The sequence below is a fragment of the Pagrus pagrus genome, assembly GCF_965226575.1.
Source record: "Pagrus pagrus genome assembly, chromosome: 1".
Lineage (NCBI taxonomy): Eukaryota > Metazoa > Chordata > Actinopteri > Spariformes > Sparidae > Pagrus > Pagrus pagrus.
This window is the reverse complement of record NC_140185.1, coordinates 30,787,892-30,803,197: the sequence shown is the minus strand read 5'-3', so window position 1 is coordinate 30,803,197 and position 15,306 is coordinate 30,787,892.

Genomic DNA, 15,306 nt, shown 5'->3' with positions numbered 1-15,306 from the left:
TACTAGTGAATATCTGTAAACAGACTTCGATGTGGTAAGACAGTGGATCTTCCTATCAAGATGACAAACATCATGAAACTTTGTATAATCTGTAGATGAAAGTTTAAAGGAACAGTTCACCTTAACAATGAAAATTCAGTCATTTAGGGAATTTGGGTGACGTTTTGTAGTCCACAAAACATTTCTGGAGCTTCACAGCAAAACAGCGTCGCAGCATTCTCCTAAACAACTGAGGTAGATGGATAATTGTTTAGAGAAGCGCAAATACAACCGAAACCACCACCCCCAAAACCAAACAAACATAAAATGGCTCCCTGCAGCTCGCCTGGCGTAACCCAAGTCCCCAGAAGCCCCGAGATGCCAAACTGCTCTGAAGCGATGTTATTTACGCCCTTTGCTTTATCTCTTTATGTGTTATTTAGAGAAAGTGACCTTTCAAGCTTGACGTGCATGCTGTAACACATAAAGTCATATCACATGCAGTGTGTTTTTTCTGTATCCGATGATGCACGCAGCACGCGTCACTGCACATTTCACTGTGAAAACCCAGCTAAAAATTTCTCAAAGACAGTGCAAATGACTCAAAGGCTGAGGCTTAGAGAGGGTGTGTAATGTGTACATTTGTAATCCAGTGTGCTCTCTCTCTCTCTCTGACACACACACACACGCACGCTGTTATTTCAGCTGGCAGATGGTGTATCTGGCAGATCGAGAAAACACTTATGAATTTGGGGAAGGTATCGGGTTCGACACACTAACGCCCTTTTATGTGAGACTAACGCTTCGCCTGGTATCAGCCTCAACAGCACTCAGCACTTTATGGTGTTCTTTCACAGGTTCAAACTTTGATTTTCTTTTTTTTTTTGGCAAGTCTGAATCAGAAATTGAACTAAAGATAATCATTTTAATTGGGAAACGTGAAGGTTAGAGTCCAGAAAACAGGGAAAACACACACGGTAAATATTTTGTTGACTACCGTTGATTGCGATGAAGAGTCGACTCTCCGAGGTGAATAACATTTGTGAATTTAAACAGCACAATCACTGAAGTCAGTGCTGATTAAAGGTGAAAAGACTGTATCTCCTTCAGTGGAGTATGTGAGCTAACAATAGATTTGTTTTATTCTGAAATTCAGCATTAACAAATCATCAAATCCATAAGTATTCATTTATTTTAATGATGTCCTAGATGTCGTTCTACCTTAAAAAGGACAGACGAGACATTTACAAAGACTAAAAGTGTCATCTAAAGCCAGCTATATAGGTTACGTTTGCATTATTGCTCTATATATTTTCTAAAATGCACCATATATACACTAAACTTTATTTTAAAATGACGTTTCCCTGCCTCATCACACCTGATTCAAATATTTGGGTCATTTTCAGGCTTGATTATCTGAATCAGGTGTGTTATGGCAGGTAAAACACCTGAACACATGCATGGCAGGTGATCCGGAAGACCAGGATTGAAAAAACACTGCGTGAAGTAGCCAGCACTTCACCGTTACAGTGCATAAGGAAAGGAAAATGTTATGTCACAAGTCTCGCCTGGTGCTTTAACGTGAGCTTTATTTAAGTTTGTTCCAGCCCCCACTAAGATGTGGAGAACATTTTGAAGTCGTTTTTGATGTTTTCATGAATTAGTCAGTAGTCATGAGAGGAGCTAACACTGAGATTGACCCCTGCATGGGAATATGCCCCTTAAAAGTAAAAACCCAGAGTGAAATGTTGGTTTGATATAAAGAGAAATACTATAAATCAATGTTACAGAACACGTGAATAACAACATGACTGCTGGATGCAAATTTGTAGTACTTGTGTATATGAGTGAAGTCTGAGAGTAGAAATCAGAGAGGATTTCTGACATTGTTGCACCGAGCTGCACTCAAGGCTTCTGTGTTTTCCAAAGTGAAGGAATTTCAAGGCTGCGTGTTACTTGGGAGGCATGTTGGCGGCAGACAGACCTCCCTATCTCTCACTGAAAGCTGTTGTGAGCAGTCAGGTTGTCTTCCTGTGCGATCTGTGAAGCCCCTAGAGCAAATACCAAAACACAAGTTAAATAGTATTTGTTGTCTTGAAAGAATAGATCAAAATCTTGAGAAAATATTAAAAACACAAACTTTCTTTTGAAGAATTAGATGAGAAAACTGTTGCACCTCTTTTGTCTGTATTGTAAATATGAAGCTGGAGCGAGAGGCCGGTTAATTTAGCTTAGCATAAAGACTGGAAACAGAGGGAAACAGCTAGCCTGACTCTATCAGCACCTCTCAGTCTCTTTAATTATCGCATTATATCTCATTTGTTTAATCTGCACAAGAACCAAAGTGCAAACCTTCCGACTTGCAGGTGATCTGCTCTCCCTGAGCCTGTTTGCCATTATTTACCCGGAGTCATGTGAAGCCACCTGTTTCCCCCTGTTTCTTTACTTTATGCTAAGCTAGGCTAACTAGCTGCCTTTTAACCATATAAATTTAGCGTGACACAGTGACGCAGTGTGATGTCATAGTGTCGCATAATTATAGGCGGGACTACGACGAGGTGTTTCAGGAGCAGTGTTTTCTGTAGGAGAGAGGAGCTTCTGTTGGTGCAGACTTTGACCTTTTTGACTTACAAGATCTTTTTTAAGAACCTATAAAACTGAAGGAAAGGAAAATAAACAAAAAAAAGCGCAATAAATCTCGTTTAAAGTTACTATGCTGAATTCACCATGTGAGATAGAAGACGACAAAAATCTGGATGTGGTCGTAGTCGCCTGTAACCACAGAGAGAAAAACTAACTCAGCACACTGTGTGGATGGATTATGTTCACATACATCTGAGATTTGAACATTTGTTTTCACTGTCTTCAAAGTGAAGGTGGGCGCAAACTTTCCCACAAAGAAACACAATCAGACTTTGGATTGGGCTTTTCATTCCCTCTGAGTGTGTGTGTGTGTGTGTGTGTGTGTGTGTGTGTGTGTGTGTGTGTGTGTGTGTGTGTTCCTCTGTGTCTGTGCCATCGCTCACACACATGCATGTATATACTCGTTGCTAAGCAGACCCAGGTGTTTGGTGTTTTATTGAGATCACAGGCCCTTTACAGCCACCAGTTTTACAGTGACTGTACAGGTGTGACTGATCACTGCACGCATGAAAAGAGACAGCAGTCAAACAAGCGCTGCTGTGTCCTCCCGACCTGGAAAACATCCTCAAAACATCAACGCTCTGCAGAGCTTTTCTGTCTCTCACCGTCCAAGTCGATGCTTTTAAGTATTCAGAAGGTTGTTGGCATCTGATGAGGTGTTAATAGTTTGTACGATGGTCGTGAAACTCCCACCTACTTTCAACCTCCCATCCTGTCAGTTCTCCCTTTGTTTTGTTTTTGTCTTCAGACAGTCTTTTTGTAAATGCTCCAGCAGTGAATACCAGCCACACTTTGCTTACAGCAAGTCTCAGTAGCGGCGGGACGGTTATGTCTGTGTTTTTACAGCATAATTGGCATAATTGGACAATTTCTGATTAAAATATCAGTTGGGTCTGGCAGATCCAGCTTTCTGCCACCACACACAAAACACAACAACAAATGGCGCCTGCCAATGGAACGGGATTGTGTAATTGGGAGCAGGAGCCGATTTCCCATAACCACAGGGGCACAGTGACAGAGCGATCCAATAAAAGTCAGATACCAGACTACTGGAGCATTTATACCAAGGGACCAAGAAGGGGATGTGTCTATGAAACCATGTTATGACGGCGGGAGCAGGGTAATGTAGTGACTGAGTTTTACACTCTGTTGAAGCTAAAGCCTTTTAAAGGGACAGTTCACCCCCAAATCAAATGGACGTATTTTTCCCTTTTACCTGTAGTGCTGTTTATTCATCGACACTGTTTTGGTGTGAGTTGCTGAGTTTAGAGTCTGCCTTCGATCTGAGACTGCATCAGTAAAAACCAACACGTGTCCTGAGTATTATCACTGTGTTAATCAGCAGGAATGCAGAGATGAGTTGAGTTATCAGTCAGTGTAAACCACTCGGTCAACAGCACACATTTCAACACTCTTGACTCCAAAGCAGGACTGTCAACATGTAAAGCTTTCTGGCTGACTGACACGTTTCTGTGCTTTTAAGAAAAAAAACAGTGTGTGTGTGTGTGCGTGTGTGTGCGTGTGTGTGTAGCCACCACATGATGCCATTCCCCTTTGAAGCTTGATTAAAGTCGGCGCCTTGTCAAGAGCCGTATTACGTATGAGGACCAGGTAATCACACTTGAAAGTCAAAGGACTAGAAACATACAATAGAGTCGCACAGTGTCTTATCTCAGAGGTTAATGCTGCTCACTGTTAGCAGCCTGTTGTTCAGCTGGATGATTGGAGCTGCTTTATGGTGGGGAGCAGTCATTCAGCCCGCTGTAGTTTCCCCCCGCTGCTCTTCAGGGTCTCGATGACTCACCGAGGCCACAGACGTCATCTTATTCAGGGGCAGGTGCCTTCGTATTGCCACAGCTGCACGGCACTTCCAACATGGAGAGAGGGAGAGGAAGAGTAAAGATAGTAAATGTAGGAGAAACAGAGCAAAACAGAGAAAGAGGGCAGAAGAGAGCAACAAATTCAGCCACATATATTGCAAATATATTATTTTAACATTACATTAAGTAACCACGAGCACTATCGTGTTCGCATGTAGGTGTAAATAGAACTAAAAGCTAAATTAAAGCTGCAATAATCCACATTTTTTATATTAACTGTAGGAGAAAGTGTATCGTGAACATCGTCACTGCAGAATGAGCACAGTTCCTCTCACACGATCAGGGAGTTTTAGTGTCTGTCAGCTCGTTGTTTTGGTTTTACAGCCTGTAACTTTACTGTTTTTGTTCACTCTCATCTCATCAGTGAAATCGACCGCACACAACCTGCGCAGGACAATAAAAAACAATAAAGAAACAACGTTAGCAACTAGCTGGCGAACAAACCAGAGCATTAAGCAGCTGACAAAGAGTGGGTGGAGACCAAAACGGAGCAGAAAAGGCAAATGGATATGAAACCTATATTCATCAGGTGTACTTAAACCACGACTCCAAATCAATAATGATTTTCCTCCTTGTCAACACAGTCTGTAAATAATGTCTGTGTGCAAGCAGGTTCGGCGTCTCAGCCTATTTTGTGCTATTATCTTTGTCGTGTCAGACATCTGTTTTGTTGAATTCAAATGATGATGGTTGAAACGGCATGAAATCGTGAACTCCCACACAACACCTAGACGACTGCGTTAAGTATTCATCATTATCCACAATAGGCTTTTAAAGCTGAAGGGCCCTGGGAGTGCGAGCAGGATTTAAAAGAGCAAACTGCATCTAATTTCACCCTTCATAATATTTGTCTCCACCTGTCCTCTCAGGGAAAAGCTGCTGTGGATATTTGTTACACCTCAGACTTAAAATAATGGGCTTTACTGCACAGAACCCGACTGCTGTACTCACTCCCCTCTGCTCCGGTCTCGGGAGTCCTGTCTCGAGATGGGTAAGAGGTTCCCATGTGTCCTGCCACTCAGCTAATTGAGGCCCGGTAAAGGCACGTTGCCATGGAGGAGACTCCTACATATGGGGATGCTACTTTTAGTGTCGCTCTTTTGGGAAAACTGGTAAGTTTGTGCCGAACGTTTTTATTTCTATTTTGTTATTTAGTAGAACGGTAATTTTCTTGTTTCAATGATTTCCTTTACATGAATCACACTGTTCCCCTTAAAAAACAAGAGAAATGATTTAAAGTTAAGAATGCTTTCCACTTGACCTCAACACATTATTGATGATCCAACACTGCATCCAACGTGGTCTGTAACTTGCACACAGTTACTGAACGGATGTATTGCCTTTACATGCTAGGATACAATGTCTGAAAGTTTAGGCTACGCTGTTTTCCACATATTTCCTCTCTGTGACAGCCAACTCCCCTCCGCCTTCAACAGTAAAACAGTTTAAACACCTTTACCCTCTAACTTGTTCAGACAGCTCGTTTCAACTAGTTCGTTTCTAGCATAACTTGGCCCTTAAGTACAGTGGTGCTTTGAGCAAAATGCTAATGTTAGCAACATGCTCACACTGACCATGCCAACATGCTGATTCTTGCAGGCATGATGTTAATACTGTTCTCACCATCTTAGTTTAACGTGTTAGCAAGCAAACATTTGCAAAGTAGCGTTAAGAACGCGGTACACGATTATATAGAAATTATCTCAAAATAATGACTTTGTATCACAAAATAATGAGTTGGTATCTGAAAACAATGTTAAACTTTCTCAATATATTAACTTCAGCCTACCATCACGAAGCCTCTTGAACGAGCTGGCTTTCTGTCACTCCTATGTGAAAGAGCACAACAATACAAATATTTCTTCTTTTCTGATAAAGTTTCCCTTTATTTTGGGATACAAAGTCCTTATTTTCAAGAATTTATGATAATTACTTTATTTTTTTTCCATTATGTTGGCAGAAATGAGCTTCCGTATCCAGCAGTTGTTGAGCCATGTCATTCATAAATGTTTATTTTCTTGGACTCTCGAATGTTTGTAAAAATTTCATGGCAAACTATCTCACTGTTACTGAGATGTTTTAGGTGAACCAAAGAGGTGGAATGACCAAACGACATCTCATTTCCGGAGCCACACTAGCATGATGGCTAATAACGAAGTATTGTAGCTACAACATGTACTTAAACACATCGTTTAATGTCTTCTTATGAGCTAGAACTGGTCGCATTACGTCCACCTAGCGTATGCTGTTCTGAATACTGTGTTGGCCGTGCAAAAAAATTGTTGTGAGAGACACACTGATAAGCTCAGTTGAATAATAACATGTCTTGCATGCAGAGTGCTTTCAGTGAGTCTGCTCTGCACGTCCTCTAGATTTCACAGAGATGGAATAATTCTCTGTACTTTACATGCAGAGTGTGGAGCCGTCAGTCAGATCGTCTGTCGCTGGAACAAACCGAGATGAGTCAGCCGGCAGACAGTGGTGACATCATGCACGGCAGGAGGATGGGGAGATGAAAACGGAGACATCTTCACCAAAAATGACCCAAAACAAGCACAAACATAAAGGATGATATCTATATTTTGACTGTTGAGGACGTCTACATGTGTCAAGTGTACACAGCAGTTCTGGTGCAATTATCCTATCGCCAAATTCAATTTGATGTCGGACCAGTCAACCTCGTCAGACGCACAGGATGATCCATGCGCTGTTATCTACTCATCCCTATATTCTGGACATCATGCATTCGCCTAGAAAGGGAGGTTACCTTGGCAACCATTCTAAAACACATCATCTGGACAATGTCATGATTTCATTTCATTATCGTAATGACTCCAGTCTTGACGTCGGCCCATTTTGCTCAGTGTACTGACGAGGTGGCCTTATGGATTCCTCTGTAGGCTTCGTCTTTTTTTAGTCAAATGCTTCAAATGTAGCAGTGTCAAGGACTTTTCATCAACAGCCTGTCACATTTACTATTTCATTTAATGCATTCCTTCATTTTGTGCCGTTAAAGTGACTTAAATCGGGACACAAAGACACGACGGAGACAGGACACAAAGACAGAGAGTGTCTCTGGTAAATAAAGCCCTCATTTTCTCCTTGGATGACCGCTATTGTTCCGTGCCATGTGAAAGAACATTTAGTTAGGCTCTATCAGAGGACAGGTTGTCATGTTTGGCCGCATACGTGCGGAAAAAAGCCTGTTTGTGATTCAGCAGCTCAAATTGAATTTGTACTTTTTCCTGATAATCTCACAATGTTCACTTGGTGTACAGCTCCTATCATACGCAGTGTGTTTGTAACAGCACTGAGTCACACAGCGATGACTCAAAGGGTAACGTCTCTGCTCACAAGGACAAATCTGAACCTTCATTCAAAATATTAATGATTCTTCGCATTAAGGCAGGTTCATTTCTTTGTGTTGTGTGCCAAATCACTACAGGATGTGTATGAGACTCTGTGGGAGCCTTTTTTTTCACGTGTTTCCTCTGTTCTCATGCACCTGACTAGAAATTCTCGAGTCAAGAAAGCTTCTCTGTGCTTTCAGAAAGTTGCATCCACAGTCCTGTCAGTGAAATTCAATCCAGTCAAGTCTCCACCCCTGCTGGACTGTGCTTGGTGTTTCCACAGCACAGGGTCAACCGGTGCAACATCTGCACACCAGGAGAAATTACCTTGACGCTCACGTGCCTTCTTTTGTCCCCAGATAACTTTTGATCAAGTAGGCAAGTTTGCCTCAGGCAAAGGCAGTTAGACCTGAGATAAAAGGTGAACCGATGGGTCTGCGGAAATGGCCTCTAGATTAGATGGGAGTGGAAATACAGAAGAGGAATGGGAGAAGGTCATTTTATCTCGATCTCCCTCCTCCGCATTCCTTTTTAATCCGTGCAAGAAACAGGTGGATTCTTCTTCGTCTGCTGTCCTAACTTGCCAGCATTATTGTTTAAATTAATATTTTACTGTCAATAATAGTGATGTTTTAGTCATGTCTTAGCTGGAATGAGAAAAAGAAGGACTGTTTCGAGTCATCTAAAAGCCCTATCGCATGACCAAACTGCAATTTGAGAAAGGTAAAGACATTAATTTACGTAATGGATAACTGCTTTCCCTCCTTCCCTTCAAGCCGATCTTTATCTTGCCAAGAATTTCACTCATTTTTGTAGAATAGCCAACATGCAAACATTTCCCCCCGGCAACATTAACCTATTTTAGCGTTCTTTACCACAATGCAAACTGTGTTTACATTGTTGAAAGCTTTATGTTCGGTGACGAGGAGGACAAAGGCGCAGGTGAAATGAATCACTGCATGATATAATATCGAGGGTGATACCCATGAGAGCAGCACACATAACTCATGTTTGTCTCTAGTCTCAAGGAAACAGTGAGTTTAAAAACCTCTGCAGTGATTGAGCTCTTTCAGGTTGTAGCGAACTTAAATCAGATACTTACAGCGACCACCAAACAAAGCTTTTTGTGCTTGGAAAGTTGAAACAATAATCATCAGCACTGACAGCTACAGTTAGCACGCGATCTTTACCCATGCTAACTAGCTATCCATTTAACTAGCTAACCATTGGTGTCCAGTGGTGAAACCCAAACCACAATGTTTTCCTAAACCTAACCAACTTTTGAGCCTAAACCTAACCAAACTACAGTACGACAAAGGTTCATTATACTTGCTGTTACACTGCAGCAGTCATGTTGTTTTGGGAACAGTAGTTGCGGGAGTTGCTGACAATCGACCTATGTAATTGTTTTGGTGTGAGGATGTGTTGCGGTAAACATTGTGTCTTCTAAACATTAGCATGCTAGTATCGTTATTGTGCGCACGGTAGCATGCTGATGTTAGCATTTATCTCAAAGCAGTGTTGCGACAGTTGACAAGTATGTTCATATTCAAGTGCTGTCGGCTATTTGCAGTACAGAATACACAAAATATTTGGGAGTAAAAGTAATACCACCTACATTACTGTTTATATCAGCATACTAAAGTTGAACTTGCTCACAGCCAATGCATTTTTTTTTTACACAAAATGTTTACAAAAATCAATAATCTGAAAAAAAACAACAAAAAAACAAAACTGCTTCTAAACAGTTTTTATCATTTTTGAAAATAAAATATGAGCCTGGATTAATAAGGCCTAATGCAAGTCAAAACCAAGTAACTGCGCATTTGAACACACATACAGTCTAAGATAAACATGCTTTTTAAGTTCCAGCAGTCAAAAAATAGATATTTTCAGTAGGGAAGTAAAACGGCCTACATGTACAGTAGTTTGCAACACGGCACGGACAAACATAGCAATTTCATAGGCCCATGTCAAAATTAGCTCCAACAATCAGGACACGAGGGACATTAAGGCAATGCAGAAGATGGGATCAGCAAGTCCCATCAATCATCCACGACAGCGGGCAGGACTCTGGCAGCGTGATGGATGACAGCGGTGAAATGAGACAGAGAAGAATGCACCATACGTCCAGCTTGTCACACTAAGTTTATACTGCCACACATCAGTGCTTCCACCACTTCATGATCAGCGTTAGCAACACACTGCTCCAAACAGTGCAGTGCAGCCTGTGAATGACTATGGTTGCAATAAAATGTTGGAGGAGAAATTAATGGTGGTTGTCCCGTCCTCACGTCAGATCATATGTATCTCGCATCTGCATGATTTCACGAATCATCTATCACCAGTTTGGACTGAATGAAAGTACAGAAGTACAAACACAAACATATTTCCCCTTAAACAGCAGAACCCTTTATTATCCCACAGCACGCACTTAATAGTCCAACATGCACGCACACTTGCTGGAGGCCCAAACTGAATAGTTTACTTGCATGTGATCATGTGAAAGGGTGTCTGTCACTAAGCAGTCAGTATGGAAAAGTGCTGGAGGTAATGAGAGGGCAAGGACTCCTACTGTTAAATTTAGTATGAAATTAATGGAAAACAAAGTTTTCCCTCGCCATCATCTCCATTTGATTAAATTGGAGACGCGACAGACAACAAGAGGAGCTGCTGAACTGCAGCAGCAGTCACACAAGGACGCCATTAACATTTGGAGGCTTTGTAAAAAGGAGAACCAGTCAACATTGTCAAAATTACCAGGTGCTGATAATTGCACTGGGAGACAAAAATAGTTTGCTTTAAGCAGGATGCTGTCACTGAAAGCAGCTGTGGGGAAAACAAGTCAGAGGCAGACATCCTTAGTTGCCCCGTGTCGCCACCAGCCCAATAAACTGACCACAGTGTTCGACATGCTGTTCTACACACTGTTAAAGTCTTCATGCTCCAGCACGCAAGTGGCATGCGAAAACCATTTCTCTTTTTCCACTCATTCCTCTGTAGTTTTAATATTTCTGTTGGATTCACAAGTTAGAAATGCTGATGATAAGATGTACATCTCTCAGTCTGGGAGGGTGGGGTGGGGGGGACTTAAGAGAGACTAAGACTAAAGATAGAAAAGATATATCTCATCTGTGTACATACACAGAAATATGTGCTCAGTACAGTTTGTTCCACAATCCTTGGAGAAAAAAATGTGATATAACTCATATACAATGCATGCAAGTATATAAATGGAAATCCATAAATCAGTGCAATCAGGATGGGATTAAGTTAAAAATGTCACTGGTTATATTTTGTCTTTTCTAAGTACTGTGTAACTTTTAGATGAGTCATACTCTATGGTAGCAGGTAACATTTTAGCCCTGCCTGCAGCATGTCAGTCGGTCTATATTTAAATACCTCAGCAACTATTGGATTGCCATTACATTTTGTACAGACGTTCATGATCCTCAGAGGATGAATCCTAATGACTCTGGTGAACCCCTCAGCTTTGCTCTTGTGCCACTGTGACGTTCACATTTCGGTTGAAGTGAAACGTCTCAACAGCTATTGGATGAACTCCCATTAAATGTGGATGAACCTTGACTTTTTATTTGGCACCATCATCAGGTCAAATTTTAAAAATGCCAAAAAAACCCCCCACAAATGACATTCCTATCAGCCTCCGCTATACTTTGAGTTTAGTGTAAATCGACAAATGCTAGCATGCTAACCCACCAAACAAAGGTGGAAAAAATGGTATACATGAGCCTACCTACTAAACATTAGCATTGTAAGCATTTAGCTCAACAAGTCCTCCAAATTAAAGGGGCTCTATGTAACAATTTTTAGCAATTAACATGTATTAATCCATCTGTTATTGACCATATGTGAGCTTATTGTAGCGTGATGTGAAGACACTTTCCCCCGTCTCTTTCGGTTGCCTATTAAAGCCTGTGGAGGACTTGTTTGAGTTGTTTAATGCTGCTGGACTGTGGATTTCTTTGTGAAGGACCCAGGTCAGATTTTCCAAGACAGTCCAAAGGATGTGACTTTATGTGTCTCCGCTCTGCTAACAGAACGTAACAGTCCCTAACGTTTAAAATGGAGTCCGCTAACTTCAACTATCGACCGGCTTCCACCACGACACAGAAGTTGAAGAGTGTCAGGTCACGTTTGTGTAAAATAAACTACACTTACAGCCTGCAGGTCGGTATAGAAATAAGCATTTCTGCTCACTGACATTGTGTTTATATGCTGACAGTCGGCCTTGTCAGTGATGAGTGAGTGACCTTGTGTCAAAGCTATATTTCTAAATGACTGTTCATTATGTTTAAGGAGGCAGTGATTTTGACCTCAAGGCTTTGATGACAAACGTGACAAACAACAGAAAAACAAAAAAAAGTGTTCGGGCTCTACTTTTATCAGCCAGAATACGTTTTTAGACGAACGTCCAACAAGAAATATTATGCAGAGGGCTGCAGACCAGAACAAACCAACAGCATATAATTAAATTCAAAGAAGATCTTATTCCTTACCCAAATTGACTGTTGGCTAGACAATCACAGCACTAGTTTGATGCCTCATTGTATTCAAACAGTAATTATGTCCTTAAAATACAGTATTCGTCTTTCTGTAAGAAACCCAACCCTGTCTTCATTCTCCTCCGACAAGCTCACGTCCACGGCCATGAACACATCTTAAGATTTCTATTCCAAGTGCAGAAAAGTTATCATCTCGACAGACATAAATAATGTTACGTTTCCAGTTCTTCCGTCTTCTTCTTCTTCTTTTTACTGATTCTGATGATTCTTTAGAAAGAAGTCATTTTATTTTATCCCCTGGAGATAACATGGAGCCAACTTGTGCATTAGACACATTCAGGATCAGCTGCATACAGTGAACCGTCTTCTTCTATTCATAGTTTCAACGTCTGGGTAAAAGTTCAGTTTTGGGCAGACGTGACTCAGTCATCAGCCTATTTAACAGCCAGACAGTCAATAAAGTCCACCCACCAAAACTGCAAGGGAAACATTGTGTGGCTTTTATTGTACAACAGAAATAAAACTTCTAATTACTATTAAAAGGATTACATTTTTAACTTTAACCCATAATCTAATAATATCACTGGAGTCATACTGTGTTATCATACTTCTGTTGTCCAATTCCAAGCACATTGTAATTCAAAGTAACAAAATCAGTTATTCAGGTTTTTGTTCTACATGGTGAGTTTTGTCAACACTGGAACAAAGCTAATTGTGTTAGATCATCATTTTCAGTTAATTGCTTGTAATGTATCTATTGAAGTACTTGATACTTGTGACATAATACATATTTTTGAACTAATCAGTGACCTCTTTGTCAGTAATGGCTATGTACAGTTGATTCCCTTGAGTTCATTTCCAAATTTACTTGAGCCTAGTCTGCCACCTGCTGGCTATATTGCTGTAAGCTGCTGTGAGGACTTAGGGGTGAAATGTGCTTGAAGCTGATGTCCCATTGAATTGTGTTTATTAAATCCACATCGAAAAGGTAAGTGAAATTAGTTATATGTGAGTAATTTAAGAGTCAACCGTAAAAATCTCAGGTAGGCTACCAAACTTAATGCATATAAACTTATTTTGAAGTATATTTTTGCACTGGATACAAAGCAACTGTGTCTCCCATCTTGGCGTTGGCCCAGGATGACGGAAGAAGGGAAGAAAAGTCACTCTTGGACAGTGCCAGGCTCCGTGTCCTTCAATCAAAGCCTCAGACTCTGTAGGCTGAGTGACTGGGTTAGAAATACAAGACCATCAAATAAACTGACATAAACTTAGAAAACTGCTATTGTAATTATGACAGCAGTGACTGTCATATATAATATAGCACAATATCAATACCCTAATAATAAAGCTGAGCAGTAAGAATAACCTTTGACCTTGCACACTGCACCATGAAAAACAAGAGGTAGGCCTACGGGTACTGTACAAAGGCACAACTATCATGATTTCAACTAGATCTTGTTGCCTTCCTCAGAGTTGGGAAGTATGTAAAATGGCAAAATTCTGATTTCCTTTTTCAATAAAATAATAATAATTGTAAAAATATTATATTATAGGCTATTTGGCTCATTAAAATGATGAGTGGGTGACTTTCCGTTTCCGTTTATGACTATGTTTATATAAGGATCCCCATTAGAAGCACTTGGATGTGCCTCTAGTCTTCCTGGGTTCCTGAACATACAAGTACAATATAGACAATGAGAGAATACAAACTATTAAAAATGTAAAGACAATCAAGCAGATACACAAACAACAGGAAATAAGGATGAGGTGATAATATAGTGCAGGCAGTACAATTCTACATTTAATCAGAGAAAACAGGAAAAACAAACTAAAACAAAACACTTTTCATACAGTGCCTGTAAAAAGTATTCACCCCCTTTAATTGTGTTATCCTTTTTTTGCATTTATAAATGGAATCATGGTCAATATACACAAAATATACACACAAAAACTTATTTAATGTCAAAGTGAAATCAGATTTCTACAAAGTAATGTCAATTAATTAAAAATATATAATGTTAAATAGGTGATTGAATAAGTATTCCCTTTAAATTAACTGACCTAACTCAACAGAGGTCCAGCCAGTTGGTGCTAATAGTGAAATGGAGATCACCTGAGTGCAGTGAATGTGCCTCAAGTGATTGTAGTATAAAGACACCTGTGTCTGAAGGTCCCATCACTGGTTAATCACTCCAAGCACCCCTGTGAAAAGGTTATTGAAAAGTCAGGGGATGGATACAAAAACATTTCCAAGTCACTGAACATCCCCTGGAGATCAGTTGAATCCATCATTAACAAATGGAAGGAATATGGCACATGTGTAAATTTGCCTAGAGCAGGCCGTCCTCAGAAACTGAGTGATCGTGCAAGAAGGAGACTAGTGACGAAGACCACCAAGACACCTATGACTACTCTGAAGGAGTTAAAAGCTTCAGCAGCTGAAGACTCAGACTCTGCATACAACAACTGTTGCCCAGGTACTTCACCAGTCAGAGCTTTATGGGAGAGCGGCTGTGGAAAGTTACTGTTGAAGAAAGCTCATTAAATCGCAACTAGAGTTCACTCAAAGGCATGTGGGAGACTCCAAGGTCAACTGGAATTAGGTTCTTTGGTCTGATGGGACCAAAATTGAGCTTTTTGGCCACCAGACTAGACATTTGGCAGACATCTAATGCTGCACATCACCACAAACACACCATCCCCACCGTGAAGCCTGGTGGTGGCAGCATCATGCTGTGGGGATGCTTTTCAGCAGCAGGTCCTGGGAGGCTTGTTCAGGTAGAGGGTAAAATTAATGCAGCAAAATGTAGTGAAATCCTGGAGGACAATCTGATCCAGTCTGCAAGAGAACTACAACTTGGGAGAAGATTTTTTTTCCCAGCAAGACAATGACTTGAAGCACACAGCGAAAGCCACACAGAAATG